The 15,000-nt window shown below is 42.2% G+C and overlaps 1 protein-coding gene across 12 annotated transcripts in view; it reads right to left on the minus strand.

The window, feature by feature from the left end:
- The window catches only part of LOC128706612 (uncharacterized), an 85,415-nt gene that overhangs the window by 69,962 nt on the left and 453 nt on the right, over positions 1–15,000 (minus strand). The gene's annotated exons all lie outside the window — the stretch shown is intronic.

The raw sequence follows: 15,000 nt of genomic DNA on the forward strand, positions 1-15,000 counted from the left end.
GTATTAGTGGATACACTGGCTACATTGTTGACAAACACAATGAAATACGGATCCCAAACAACAGTCTGTTCGGATCAAACAGAAAAGAAACAGACAACAGGTCTGTTTAAATGTCAAAAGTCGTTTATTTACACTATGTTAATAAAAATAATAATAATAATAATTATTTCTACAAGTACATGATACAATTTATACAGACCATAACTGACATTAACGACATACTATATAGAAAGTCTGGTCTGTATAACCAGGGACTTTCTATATAGTATGTCATTGATGTCAGCTATGGTCTGTATAACCAGGGACTTTCTATATAGTATGTCATTGATGTCAGCTATGGTCTGTATAACCAGGGGCTTTCTATATAGTATGTCACTGATGTCAGCTATGGTCTGTATAACTAGGGACTTTCTATATAGTATGTCATTGATGTCAGCTATGGTCTGTATAACCAGGGACTTTCTATATAGTATGTCATTGATGTCAGCTATGGTCTGTATAACCAGGGACTTTCTATATAGTATGTCACTGATGTCAGCTATGGTCTGTATAACCAGGGACTTTCTATATAGTATGTCACTGATGTCAGCTATGGTCTGTATAACCAGGGACTTTCTATATAGTATGTCATTGATGTCAGCTATGGTCTGTATAACCAGGGACTTTCTATATAGTATGTCATTGATGTCAGCTATGGTCTGTATAACCAGGGACTTTCTATATAGTATGTCACTGATGTCAGCTATGGTCTGTATAACCAGGGACTTTCTATATAGTATGTCACTGATGTCAGCTATGGTCTGTATAACCAGGGACTTTCTATATAGTATGTCATTGATGTCAGCTATGGTCTGTATAACCAGGGACTTTCTATATAGTATGTCACTGATGTCAGCTATGGTCTGTATAACCAGGGACTTTCTATATAGTATGTCATTGATGTCAGCTATGGTCTGTATAACCAGGGACTTTCTATATAGTATGTCACTGATGTCAGCTATGGTCTGTATAACCAGGGACTTTCTATATAGTATGTCATTGATGTCAGCTATGGTCTGTATAACCAGGGACTTTCTATATAGTATGTCATTGATGTCAGCTATGGTCTGTATAACCAGGGACTTTCTATATAGTATGTCACTGATGTCAGCTATGGTCTGTATAACCAGGGACTTTCTATATAGTATGTCACTGATGTCAGCTATGGTCTGTATAACCAGGGACTTTCTATATAGTATGTCACTGATGTCAGCTATGGTCTGTATAACCAGGGACTTTCTATATAGTATGTCACTGATGTCAGCTATGGTCTGTATAACCAGGAACTTTCTATATAGTATGTCACTGATGTCAGCTATGGTCTGTATAACCAGGGACTTTCTATATAGTATGTCATTGATGTCAGCTATGGTCTGTATAACCAGGGACTTTCTATATAGTATGTCATTGATGTCAGCTATGGTCTGTATAACCAGGGACTTTCTATATATTATGTCACTGATGTCAGCTATGGTCTGTATAACCAGGGACTTTCTATATAGTATGTCACTGATGTCAGCTATGGTCTGTATAACCAGGGACTTTCTATATAGTATGTCATTGATGTCAGCTATGGTCTGTATAACCAGGGACTTTCTATATAGTATGTCACTGATGTCAGCTATGGTCTGTATAACCAGGGACTTTCTATATAGTATGTCATTGATGTCAGCTATGGTCTGTATAACCAGGGACTTTCTATATAGTATGTCATTGATGTCAGCTATGGTCTGTATAACCAGGGACTTTCTATATAGTATGTCACTGATGTCAGCTATGGTCTGTATAACCAGGGACTTTCTATATAGTATGTCACTGATGTCAGCTATGGTCTGTATAACCAGGGACTTTCTATATAGTATGTCACTGATGTCAGCTATGGTCTGTATAACCAGGGACTTTCTATATAGTATGTCATTGATGTCAGCTATGGTCTGTATAACCAGGGACTTTCTATATAGTATGTCACTGATGTCAGCTATGGTCTGTATAACCAGGTACTTTCTATATAGTATGTCATTGATGTCAGCTATGGTCTGTATAACCAGGGACTTTCTATATAGTATGTCATTGATGTCAGCTATGGTCTGTATAACCAGGGACTTTCTATATAGTATGTCACTGATGTCAGCTATGGTCTGTATAACCAGGGACTTTCTATATAGTATGTCACTGATGTCAGCTATGGTCTGTATAACCAGGGACTTTCTCTATAGTATGTCACTGATGTCAGCTATGGTCTGTATAACCAGGGACTTTCTATATAGTATGTCATTGATGTCAGCTATGGTCTGTATAACCAGGGACTTTCTATATAGTATGTCACTGATGTCAGCTATGGTCTGTATAACCAGGGACTTGCTATATAGTATGTCATTGATGTCAGCTATGGTCTGTATAACCAGGGACTTTCTATATAGTATGTCATTGATGTCAGCTATGGTCTGTATAACCAGGGACTTTCTATATAGTATGTCATTGATGTCAGCTATGGTCTGTATAACCAGGGACTTTCTCTATAGTATGTCACTTATGTCAGCTATGGTCTGTATAACCAGGGACTTTCTATATAGTATGTCATTGATGTCAGCTATGGTCTGTATAACCAGGGACTTTCTATATAGTATGTCACTGATGTCAGCTATGGTCTGTATAACCAGGGACTTGCTATATAGTATGTCATTGATGTCAGCTATGGTCTGTATAACCAGGGACTTTCTATATAGTATGTCATTGATGTCAGCTATGGTCTGTATAACCAGGGACTTTCTATATAGTATGTCACTGATGTCAGCTATGGTCTGTATAACCAGGTACTTTCTATATAGTATGTCATTGATGTCAGCTATGGTCTGTATAACCAGGGACTTTCTATATAGTATGTCATTGATGTCAGCTATGGTCTGTATAACCAGGGACTTTCTATATAGTATGTCATTGATGTCAGCTATGGTCTGTATAACCAGGGACTTTCTATATAGTATGTCATTGATGTCAGCTATGGTCTGTATAACCAGGGACTTTCTATATAGTATGTCATTGATGTCAGCTATGGTCTGTATAAGTTTTATCTTGTATTTGTATACATATGGATTGTTATTATTTGAACCATTATCTAGAGAGGATGTCAGTGACACTAGAAGTATGCTCTAGATACCAACCACTGAGTTAGTTTAATATCTTTATTATGCACCCCATACCCATCCTGTGGGCGGTAGTCAGATTACAAAGGTACATTGAGAAAAGAGAAAATGCAGAATAAGAAAGGAGAAGCTTCCTCTACAGAGGAAGAAGAACCACATATCTTCTCAATATCTGTGGACATTGTGAACACAGAGAAATACAAGCAAGGCTGCTGGAAAACACTGACCTGGAACTGAATGTCTCATACAATACCCACAACAACAAAAGACATCACTGAAATTGAAAATCCTAAATACTTTTTGTCATGGGCAAAATCTGCCTAAAGCAGATGGAATCTTCAGTGACAATAAGTGATAGATTTTGATATACCTGTGATGAGTTTCGAGAGACTTACTACTCCCGGAGCCTGGGCATGGGCCAGGTTCGTCTGGTGCTTGCTTGGTCAACCAGGCTGTTTCTGCTGGTGATTTGCAGGCCCACATATCCATCACAGCCTGGTTGATCTAGCACCTGGTAAAGATACTTGTCCAGTTTCCTCTTGAAGACTTCTACACTTGTTCCAGCAGTGTTTCTGATATCTTGAAGACTTCTACACTTGTTCCAGCAGTGTTTCTGATATCTTGAAGACTTCTACACTTGTTCCAGCAGTGTTTCTGATATCTTGAAGACTTCTACACTTGTTCCAGCAGTGTTTCTGATATCTTGAAGACTTCTACACTTGTTCCAGCAGTGTTCCTGATATCTTGAAGACTTCTACACTTGTTCCAGCAGTGTTTCTGATATCTTGAAGACTTCTACACTTGTTCCAGCAGTGTTTCTGATATCTTGAAGACTTCTACACTTGTTCCAGCAGTGTTTCTGATATCTTGAAGACTTCTACACTTGTTCCAGCAGTGTTTCTAATATCTTGAAGACTTCTACACTTGTTCCAGCAGTGTTTCTGATATCTTGAAGACTTCTACACTTGTTCCAGCAGTGTTTCTGATATCTTGAAGACTTCTACACTTGTTCCAGCACTGTTTATGATAACTTGAAGAGATCTTGAAGACTTCTACACTTGTTCCAGCAGTGTTTCTGAGATCTTGAAGACTTCTACACTTGTTCCAGCAGTGTTTCTGATATCTTGAAGACTTCTACACTTGTTCCAGCAGTGTTTCTGAGATCTTGAAGACTTCTACACTTGTTCCAGCAGTGTTTCTGATATCTTGAAGACTTCTACACTTGTTCCAGCAGTGTTTCTGATATCTTGAAGACTTCTACACTTGTTCCAGCAGTGTTTCTGATATCTTCTGGTAAGATGTTGAATAGTCTGGGGCCGCAGATGTTGATACAGTTCTCCCTTATTGTGCTCACTGCACCCCTGCTCCTCACTGGGTTTATTTTGCACTCCAGTTTGTTATGACAGTGTGTGCAGATCTGGGGACCAGCCCCTGGAGTACTTTCCAGGTATATATTATCATGTATCTCTCTCTCCTCCGCTCCAGTGAGTACATGTTCAAGACTTTAAGGCGGAGACTGTTCAAGGCATAAAGCCTTGAACAGTCTCTGAAGGACGAACCTGGACACCGGAATTATTACACAGTCCTTAAAACCCTCTGTTATAGCACCCACTCCACAAAAGGGGCAGTAAAGCAATCACAAACAGCTATGGACAGTGCTACTGACACACATTATCAATATATTCGAGTGTCTGAAGAAACAAGATTGCTGATCACATGGAATCAAAACAATTGCACAACCCAGGGGGCAGCACGGGTTTAGAGAGGCAGTAATGACCATCCAAGACCATGTTACAGTGGTCCAATATTATTATAATCAAGGAGGAAGCGCTAAACCCAGTGGCTCAGTAGCTGTGAGAGGCAGTAGTGACAATCCAAGACCATATAGTGGTCCAGTAGCTGTGAGAGGCAGTAGTGACAATCCAAGACCATATAGTGGTCCAGTAGCTGTGAAAGGCAGTAGTGACAATCCAAAACCATATAGTGGTCCAGTAGCTGTGAGAGGCAGTAGTGACAATCCAAGACCATATAGTGGTCCAGTAGTTGAGAGAGGCAGTAGTAAGCATCCAAGACCTTGTCATAGTGGTCCATACACAAATAACCCGCACATAGAAGAGGGAGCTTACGACGACGCTTCGGTCCGACTTGGACCATTTCTGCTCTACTTCTCGTAGTGTGACTTTGTAAATGGTCCAAGTCGGATCGAAACGTCGTCGTAAGCTCCTCTCTTCTATGTTCGGGTTAGTGTATCGTTCCAGTCACGGTATTGTGCCTTTCTTTGTTATTCATAGTGGTTCAGTTGTGAGAGGCAGTAGTGAGCATCCAAGACCATGGCATAGTGGTCCAGTTGTGAGAGGCAGTAGTGAGCATCCAAGACCATGGCATAGTGGTTCAGTTGTGAGAGGCAGTAGTGAGCATCCAAAACCATGGCATAGTGGTTCAGTTGTGAGAGGCAGTAGTGAGCATCCAAGACCATGGCATAGTGGTCCAGTTGTGAGAGGCAGTAGTGAGCATCCAAGACCATGGCATAGTGGTTCAGTTGTGAGAGGCAGTAGTGAGCATCCAAGACCATGACATAGTGGTCCAGTTGTGAGAGGCAGTAGTGAGCATCCAAGAACATGACATAGTGGTCCAGTAGTAGTGAAAAGCACGAGTGACCTGCTCTAAACCCGTGCTGCCCTGAACTGTACAACTGATAGATCATTAACCACATGGAGACCTAACTTTCTGAAAATCTCCGAGAGATTATATTGTAGGAAGTCAGAGCTATTAGTCTACAGTTCTTTGCTACCGCTTTACTGCCACGTTTGCAAAGTGGGGCTATATCTATTGTTTTTAGTGACTGTGGGATGACTCCTGTGTCTAGGTTCCCTCTCCATAACATTTTTAAAGCACATAATAGTTTCTTGAGGTTCAGGATAAACCTTGAGTTCCACGAGTCTGGGCTAGAATGCATGATGCTGTTGGAAATAAATGGTATAAAATACCGACACAATGGAAATATGAACACATATGCAGTATAATGTGATCCTTTATTGACTACATTTCGCCCACACAGTGGGCTTTTTCAAGTCACAAACAGATCTACCTGGGGTGGAAGGGACGCGAGTATTTATAGTCAGGTTCAGAATGCTGAGGTCAGGTGGAGAATGCTGCATCTGATGATGTACCGAGTGGGGTTATAGAGTCTAAAATCTTGGGTAGCTTGGAAAGGAGATTGGATAAGCTTGTGAGTAGACCTTCTACAGTGTTCTTCCATTCCTGTGTTCTTATGTGGGATAGCGATGAAGAAGTTTCTTGGCAAGTGGTTCAGCTATGTTATAGAAGCCACTATTCTGGTTGAAGTTGTCGGATATAGAAATAAGTGATGATTCCAGGATTCTTCGGTATTGAGTGTTGTCTTCTGTGGCGATAAGTCTCGAGTTTCTGTAGTTTATCAAGTGGTTGTGTGAATTACGGTGTTGTACACAGGCATTCCTTGTGTTGTCAGACCTGCTTGCGTACTGGTATTCTGAAATACGTGTTTGGAGGTCCCTTGATGTTTTGCTCACGTATAATTTGTTGCAGTCATTACAAGGGATTATGTATACCCCTGCAGAGGGTGGAAGCTTGTCCTGTCTATCACTGGTAATGTCCTTGTTGGTTGTGGTTGTGGAGGTAGATACTTGGAATGAGGTATTGGAAAAGATGTTGGAAACGTGTTTGGCAATGGAGTTTGTGGGGAGGACTATGTATCTCTTCTCGGCAGTGTCTTCTCTAGGTGTGTTGAAGATGTTTAATGCCCTTCTTCTGCAGTCTCTGATGAAGTGACGTGGATAGTGGAGTTTAGAAAATACTTGTTCAATTATCGTGCATTCTTCTTCAAGAAACTCATTGCTGCAGATTCTGAGTGCACACAGGAAGAAGCCTATAATTACACCACATTTAGTTTTGGTGTCGTAGTGAGAGTAGAAGTGGAGAAGATCGTTTTGGTTGATGGGTTTTCGATAGACTTTAAAACGAAGTTCATGGTCAGCTTTGCAGAGCAGAACATCAAGGAAAGGAAGAGTGTTGTCGACTTCTTCTTCAAGTGTGAACTGGATTGAAGGTTCGACCTGGTTGAGCTTGTCTTGGAGAGCTTGAACGTTGAAGCGTTTAGGAGTTATGAGGAGAATGTCGTCAACATAACGGAGCCAGGTGACAGACGAAGGAATAATGGTGGAGAAACGTTCGGCTTCTAGATGTTCCATGTATAGGTTCGCCAGGACCGCACTGAGTGGCAAACCCATGGGTAGTCCAAAAGTCTGCTGAAAGAGGTGATTTTCGAAAGAGAAACACGTAAAGCCAACACATAGTTCAACAAGGTCGATGAAATCGCTGGTTGGAATGGGAAGATCAAGTGAATCGTCAATTTTCCTGTGCAAGAGATCGATGGCTTGTGTAGTAGGTACTTTGGTGAATAGCGAAGTCACGTCAAGGCTGGAAAGTTTCTTGTTCCTGATGTTGATGTTGCGAATGCGATTGAGAAGATCACCCGAGTGTTTGAGATGTGCTGGACTGATAGTGCCCAAGAGTTTAGAGAGGTGTTTTGCAACAGGAATTACGAAACCAAAACAAGACCTCAATTTCATCGCCAAAAACTACAGACACAATGACTCCGGCTTCCAAAAAGGCTATCTTCAAGGCATCATCTCAGTAGCCATCTCAACACGCAGCTCCCCAGTCATACCTCGATGTTACATCAATGCACTCAAAGGTTTAGCAGAAGACACGACCATCAGGGTCACCACCGCTAACAAAGGAGGTGGTGTTGTTATCATGAACACTGACGATTACAGGAACAAAATGCTCAATCTACTTAATGACCCAGATACCTACAAACCTCTCACAACTAACCAAGTGGACAACCTTACTAAAACTTTTCTTCAAAGGACTCGCCGCATTCTGAGGGGCTCAGAACAAGGGAAGAAACTTCTGCACACCATGCCCAGCAACCCCAGACCTGCCAGAATGTACGGCCTGCCAAAAACTCACAAGCCTGGTATCCCACTGAGGCCCATATCCTCGGGAATAGGCAGTGCTCCCCACCAGCTCTCAGGAATTCTGGCAAAACACCTCTCTAAACTCTTGGGCACTATCAGTCCAGCACATCTCAAACACTCGGGTGATCTTCTCAATCGCATTCGCAACATCAACATCAGGAACAAGAAACTTTCCAGCCTTGACGTGACTTCCCTATTCACCAAAGTACCTACTACACAAGCCATCGATCTCTTGTGCAGGAAAATTGACAATTCACTTGATCTTCCCATTCTAGCCAGCAATTTCATCGACCTTGTTGAACTATGTGTTGGCTTTACGTGTTTCTCTTTCGAAAATCACCTCTTTCAGCAGACTTTTGGACTACCCATGGGTTCGCCACTCAGTGCGGTCCTGGTGAACCTATACATGGAACATCTAGAAGCCGAACGTTTCTCCACCATTATTCCTTCGTCTGTCACCTGGCTCCGTTATGTTGACGACATTCTCCTCATAACTCCTAAATGCTTCAACGTTCAAGCTCTCCAAGACAAGCTCAACCAGGTCGAACCTTCAATCCAGTTCACACTTGAAGAAGTCGACAACACTCTTCTTTTCCTTGATGTTCTGCTCTGCAAAGCTGACCACGAACTTCGTTTTAAAGTCTATCGAAAACCCACCAACCAAAACGATCTTCTCCATTTCTACTCTCACCATGACACCAAAACTAAATGTGGTGTAATTATAGGCTTCTTCCTGCGTGCACTCAGAATCTACAGCAATGAGTTTCTTGAAGAAGAATGCACGATAATTGAACAAGTATTTTCTAAACTCCACTATCCTCGTCACTTCATCAGAGACTGCAGACGACGGGCATTAAACATCTTCAACACACCCAGAGAAGACACTACCGAGAAGAGATACATAGTCCTCCCCACCAACTCCATTGACAAACACGTTTCCAACATCTTTTCCAATACCTCATTCCAAGTATCTACCTCCACAACCACGACCAACAAGGACATTACCAGTGATAGACAGGGCAAGCTTCCACCCTCTGCAGGGGTATACATAATCCCTTGTAAGATAAGATAAGATTTCGTTCGGATTTTTAACCCCGGAGGGTTAGCCACCCAGGATAACCCAAGAAAGTCAGTGCGTCATCGAGGACTGTCTAACTTATTTCCATTGGGGTCCTTAATCTTGTCCCCCAGGATGCGACCCACACCAGTCGACTAACACCCAGGTACCTATTTGCTGCTAGGTGAACAGGACAACAGGTGTAAGGAAACGTGTCGAAATGTTTCCACCCGCCGGGAATCGAACCCGGGCCCTCCGTGTGTGAAGCGGGAGCTTTAGCCACCAGGCCACCGGGCCACCTGCAACAAATTATACGTGAGCGAAACATCAAGGGACCTCCAAACACGTATTTCAGAACACCAGTACGCAAGCAGGTCTGACGACACAAGGAATGCCTGTGTACAACACCGTAATTCACACAACCACTTGATAAACTACAGAAACTCGAGACTTATCGCCACAGAAGACAACACTCAATACCGAAGAATCCTGGAATCATCACTTATTTCTATATCCGACAACTTCAACCAGAATAGTGGCTTCTATAACATAGCTGAACCACTTGCCAAGAAACTTCTTCATCGCTATCCCACATAAGAACACAGGAATGGAAGAACACTGTAGAAGGTCTACTCACAAGCTTATCCAATCTCCTTTCCAAGCTACCCAAGATTTTAGACTCTAACCCCACTCGGTACATCATCAGATGCAGCATTCTCCACCTGACCTCAGCATTCTGAACCTGACTATAAATACTCGCGTCCCTTCCACCCCAGGTAGATCTGTTTGTGACTTGAAAAAGCCCACTGTGTGGGCGAAACGTAGTCAATAAAGGATCACATTATACTGCATATGTGTTTATATTTCCATGATGCTGTTAATGGAACAACACTGCAACACTCCTGCTGGATCATACTAGGCAGGTCCTTCTCAAACCCACACTCACTTCAAAACACTTGCCCAACCAACTTCCATTGCTACCCAAGGAACAGGTTTGACAACCCTACCAACTCTTATGCAAGTCCCACTCAAATCTTACCCCTCTCACTCGGGTATTTATCTAACCTAGATTTGAAGCTACACAAGGTTTTGGCTTCTATCTTTCTCGTAATTCATTCAGTTTCAGTTCAGTATCTTCCATTACTCTAGGCACCTCGTCCATGCACACTTCAGACAGTTGTGATGAATGGTTTGAAAAACCGACAAGTTGAAGATTGAGACACTTATGCAACATATGGGAATCTTTATTCAGACAGCCTATTATTATTATAATCAAGGGGAAGCGCTAAACCCGGAGGATTATACAGCGCCTGGGGGGGGGATGGAAGGCATTCAGGCTTAATTCGGGGAACTGGAGCACAGATCCAATTCCCTAAATCAAGAGCCCCTCACCAACATCAAGGAACCTTCCTTGAGGGGTTCAGACAGCCTAGCATCCTTGATAAGTTCTGTGATTCTTCATCTTTGTACAGGAAGTAACTCTACCTTATATACCTCTTGTTTTATCCTAAGTGGTGTGTCTTAACATGCTTCCAGTACCACTGAGGATCTGATCCTCTCTAGACACTGGATCACATCCATATTATTCAATATATTTCAGGGACACGACTGATTTAATTGCATCTAAGGATAAAAAATGAACACTGCAGGAGGCCTACTGGCCCATACTAGGAAGGTTCTTAGCATATACACTTACTCCCACCCACATATTTAACATAAGATTGGAGGAGCACTACTGGAGGGCTACTGGCCCACACAAAGCAAGTCCTTATCAAAACCACTCATGTATTTGTCCAACCTTTTCCCATACAGAATGCAAAAAGTACTTGTGAGTTATGGTATACAAGAACTTGAAACCAAGACAGCAGTGCCTAAGTGTACGAAATAAGGCAAACAGATACTGGATATATCAAAATGCGTAAACAACAGAAGTCCAGCAATTATACACACAATTATACTACAGTTCTACACATCATTAGTAACACCTCAGATTACACAGCTCACTTTTGGTCTCCATATTACGGAAGAGAAATTAGTTGGAAAACATTCAGCGTAGAATGACTAAATTATTATATAGCATTAGAAATCTTCCTTATGAAGAAAGATTGAAGTTCCTTAAATTACATTCACTTGTAAGACGAAGAATGAGGGGACACATGATCGAAGTGTATAAGTTGAAGATGGGTATTAACGAAGGGGATGTAAATAAGGTCTTAAGGATATCTCTCCAAAAGAGAACCCGCAACAATTGATTCAAATTAGATAAGTTTAAATTTAGAAAGGACATAGGAAAGTATTGGTTTGGAAATAGGGTAGTGGATTATTGGAACAGTCTACCTAGTAATGGATGACTAAAACAGTCTACCTAGTAGTGTAGATGAATGGTTCACAGAACTGACATGTTGATAAATTAGACACATGTGCAACTCTTGGGTATCTTTATTGAGGAAACGTTTCGCCACACAGTGGCTTCATCAGTCCATACAAAGGAGAATCGTGAAGAACAGTTGGAGAATGTGGTAAATAAACCGTACCACGGGCGGGGATATAACCCGCGATCAAAGACTCTCAAAACTCCAGACCGTCGCGTTAGCCACTGGACCAGCTAGGTACAATAAGATTCATCCAACTAGGTATATTTCTACACCATAGGAAGGTTAGCACAGGCACCACTATGACCACAAATGCAAGTTTTTACAGACGAATCTCCAGCTAGTATGGCCGTGACGAACTCTAGCTCAAGTCCCCTCAAAGCCGATTGGTAGGTAAGACACATAGGCAACAGTTAGGCAACTTTATTCCGAAACGTTTCGCCTACACAGTAGGCTTCTTCAGTCGAATACAGAAAGTATGCAGAAACAGTAGAGATGTGAAGACGATGTAATCAGTCCATCACCCCTGAAGTCGTAGATTTGAGGCTGTCAGTCCATCCCCTCAAAGCCGTTAACATGACTCACGAAATCGTAATGACACGATTGTTTGCAATCGTGTCATTACGATTTCGTGAGAGAGTAAGGTAATCAGTCCCTCAACCTTGAGTCGATGTGGTCAGTCCATCAATCTTGAATAGAACACAGCATATGTGCAGAGAAGCAGCTTATATACCGTAGGCAGGGGAGGTGCAGCAGTCGTAGGTGGTGTCACGTTTGTTCGATGTGGAAGCAGGTCGTGCCCAAGGGTTAGGCAAGCGAAGAATTCCCAAGTATTAAGATCCCAAGAAGTTGCAGTGTCTGACAGGATTGTAGATGAATGGTTCAGAGAACTGACATGTTGATAAATTAGACACATGTGCATAAGTGGAACAGTCTACCTAGTAGTTGATAACTGGAACAATCTACCTAGTAGTTAACTGGAACAATCTACCTAGTTGATAACTGGAACAATCTACCTAGTTGATAACTGGAACAATCTACCTAGTTGATAACTGGAACAATCTACCTAGTTGATAACTGGAACAATCTACCTAGTAGTTAATAACTGGAACAATCTACCTAGTAGTTAATAACTGGAACAATCTACCTAGTAGTTAATAACTGGAACAATCTACCTAGTAGTTAATAACTGGAACAATCTACCTAGTAGTTAATAACTGGAACTACCTAGTAGTTAATAACTGGAACTACCTAGTAGTTAATAACTGGAACTACCTAGTAGTTAGTAATTGGAACAATCTACCTAGTAGTTAATAACTGGAACTACCTATTAGTTAATAACTGGAACAATCTACCTAGTAGTTAATAACTGGAACAATCTACCTAATAGTTGATAACTGGAACAATCTACCTAGTAGTTAATAACGAACAATCTACCTAGTAAAGTGGAACAGTCTACCTAGTAGTTGATAAATGGAACAATCTACCTAGTAGTTGATGAGTGGAACAGTCTACCTAGTAGTGGATGACTGGAACAGTCTACCTAGTTGATAAGTGGAACAGTCTACCTTATGCACAACAGAGGACCCACAACAGAGAACCAACAACAGAGAACCAACAACAGAGGGCCAACAAAAGAAGGGCCACGAAAGAGTACCCACAAGAGGGCCCACAACAGAGAACCCACAAGAGTACCCACAAGAGGGCCCACATCAGAGAACCCATAAGAGGACCCACAAGAGGGCCCACAACAGAGAACCCACAAGAGGGCCCACAACAGAGAACCCACAAGAGGACCCACAGAGAACCCATAAGAGGACCCACAAGAGGGCCCACAACAGAGAACCCACAAGAGGGCCCACAACAGAGAACCCACGAGGGCCCACAGAGAACCCACAAGAGGGCCCACAACAGAGAACCCACAAGAGGGCCCACAGAGAACCCACAAGAGGACCCACAAGAGGGCCCACAACAGAGAACCCACAAGAGGGCCCACAGAGAACCCACAAGAGGGCCCACAACAGAGAACCCACAGAGAACCCACAAGAGGACCCACAAGAGGGCCCACAACAGAGAACCCACAAGAGGTTAGGTTAGGTAAGGTTCGTCAGGAAACAGGACAAATGTTTCCTGACGCGGGTCTTAGATGATGACCCGCCTTTGGAGCTTTTGGTCATGTGACCGAGGGCTTCCGCTGGCTTACCGGTCCACCTCTTTAAAAATTATGGTCATTTATAACCATTGTCTGTCTATATACATTACCCACAAGAGTACCCACAAGAGGGCCCACAACAGAGAACCCATAAGAGGACCCACAAGAGGGCCCACAACAGAGAACCCACAAGACCCACAAGAGGGCCCACAACAGAGAACCCACAAGAGTACCCACAAGAGGACCCACAACAGAGAACCCACAAGAGGGCCCACAACAGAGAACCCACAAGAGGGCCCACAACAGAGAACCCACAAGAGGGCCCACAACAGAGAACTCACAAGAGGGCCCACAACAGAGAACCCACAAGAGGGCCCACAAGAGGGCCCACAACAGAGAACCCACAAGAGGGCACCCACAACAGAGGACCAACAACATACAAACACACTATAATTATGTACCAAGACACGGTTATGTACCAACACTATAATCATGTACCAACACACGGTAATTATGTACCAGCACACTAATTATGTACCATCGCTAATTAGGTACCGGCACACTGTAATTAGGCAGCAGCACACGGTAATCATGAACCAACACAGTAATTATGTACCAGCTCACTGTAATTATATATCAACACCATAATTATGTACCAAATCACTATATGTACCAATACACTAATTATGTACCAATACACTAATTATGTACCAACAATGTGATTATGTACCAGCACACTGTAATTACGTAGCAACTCACTTTAATTACGTACAGTAATTATGTACCAACTCATGGTAATCATGTACCAGCACACTGTAATTCTGTACTAGCACACTAATTATGTACCAGCACACGGTAGTTATGTGCCAACTCACTGTAATTATGTACCAACACACGGAAATTATGTACTGACTGTAATTATGTACCAACACACGGTAATTATGTACCAACTCACTGTAATTATGTACAACACTGATTATGTACCAACTCACTGTACCAACATACGGTAATTATGTACCAACTCACTGTACCAACACACGGTAATTATGTACCAACTCACTGTACCAACACACGGTAATTATGTACCAGCACACTGTAATTATGTACCAATTCACTGTAATTATGTACCAGCACACTATGTATAAACTCATTGTAATTATGTACCAACACTGTAATTATATACCAATAGTAATTACGTACCAACGGTAATTATGTC

Source organism: Cherax quadricarinatus, chromosome 3, assembly GCF_038502225.1.
Source record: "Cherax quadricarinatus isolate ZL_2023a chromosome 3, ASM3850222v1, whole genome shotgun sequence".
Lineage (NCBI taxonomy): Eukaryota > Metazoa > Arthropoda > Malacostraca > Decapoda > Parastacidae > Cherax > Cherax quadricarinatus.